Source organism: Alexandromys fortis, unplaced genomic scaffold (assembly GCF_014885135.2).
Source record: "Alexandromys fortis isolate MF-2015 unplaced genomic scaffold, M_Fortis_MF-2015_v1.1 scaffold_441, whole genome shotgun sequence".
Lineage (NCBI taxonomy): Eukaryota > Metazoa > Chordata > Mammalia > Rodentia > Cricetidae > Alexandromys > Alexandromys fortis.
This window is the reverse complement of record NW_026068320.1, coordinates 19,669-21,307: the sequence shown is the minus strand read 5'-3', so window position 1 is coordinate 21,307 and position 1,639 is coordinate 19,669.

The following is a 1,639-nucleotide window of genomic DNA, read 5'->3' as shown; positions in this document are numbered from 1 at the left end:
CCTTGTATCACTTGAACTCTTCTTGTTCTAATAGATATCTTTAAACCATTATACCACTGCTATCTGACTTCTCTCCTTGAAAGGATATTCTAAATAAAAAAAAAAAAAAGAAACTACCATACACAGATAGGAGAAAATATTTTTGTTTATCTTACTTGATTGAAATTATCTCACTATAAATTATTGTTTCCAACTGCACTCGTTTACCTGCAAGTTTCATAGTTTAATTTTCATTTTAATAACTTTAATTTAAACCCAGAGAGAAAGGCTGAGGTGCCTATTTAACATACCAAAGCATACCTGGCCACCAGATTCTCCCTGTATCCCTCAGTTCCTACTGATTACTGGGATATTATGCCTGGCATACCACACACCCCCTACCCTGAACATTTCCAGTCCAAGCAAGGACTGGTCTGCCATTTCTCCAGATGTTCTTCCCTATAGATTCTAACCATTTCAGTTACCCCTCTCGCTTGCCCTTGTCCCTCTCTTCACATGACTCCCGGTCATGTCCTCTCTGGACTCTCCCAGATGTCCCTTTCTCTGGTTATGCTCTTCCACCATGCCTAGGCGAAGTTCTTTTCCCTTTTTTTTTTCTTTTTTTTTTCCCTCATTCATCTGGTTCCAAAACCTTAGAGACTGAAAGATACTTAGAGAATCTTGCAGATAGGTCGACTTTGATATGTTAAAGAGGCACATCAGTCACATCAGTCATTTGTCCCAGGGTTTAAGACTTAACACTTAACAATTATAGTTGTAAGGAAAACATAAATTGAAAAGAGCCTTAGGAAACAATGCCTTCTGACAATGGTATAAGTATTTAGGAATGATGCCTTGTTCAGTGAAGTATTTGTTTCATAAAAATTGACTGCAATTTATCATACAAATCACTTCACTGTTTCTTAAAGCAACAAAGTATAGAAGAGGCTGTTTTCATTCCCTTAATGTTGTTTGGCGGTGACTGTATTGATGAGGAATGAGCCACCGAGCTCAACAAACCAACAGGGAGGTTTATAAGAACAGGGAGTAAGAGGTGACTTTTGTCAGTCGACTTGGGAAGTGGAAGTAAAGGGCTGAACAAAAAGGTGAAGTTTACTTAAAAGGGAAAGTTTGCATGTGTGATGTGTACAGAGCCTTACACAGACACACAATGCATGATGTTGCCATGTAAAGCATAACATAGTGACATACAGTAGCAAAGTCCCTGAACTGGTTAGTTATTTGCCTGAATGCCAGTGGACTGGCAACTAATGAGGGACAGGGTCAGTAAAATACTAGAATCCTAACATTTCCCACTTTTTTATTATTTAAGGGTGATTAATTAAAGGTGGTACCAAGTAAGGCAGGTATAGGGACGTTGAATTCTCAAGACTACTTCATGCTGACTTAGGGGGTGTCATGTCAACCATCTTTGGGGGAAAGCTGGCATGCTAGTAGGTGGTCATTTCATGGCTGACTCATGCTATATGGAACTTCCCAGTATTTCTTGGATCTAGTGAGATGCTGACAGAGCAGAAGATAAATTTAAATTTAGGAAGAAAAAAAATTTGGGGGCCCTGACAATCAATTGATGTGTGTGCTGACCGTTCTGAAGTGAATCCAAGTTGACTTTTAGCTTTTATCTTTATATAGGCAAACT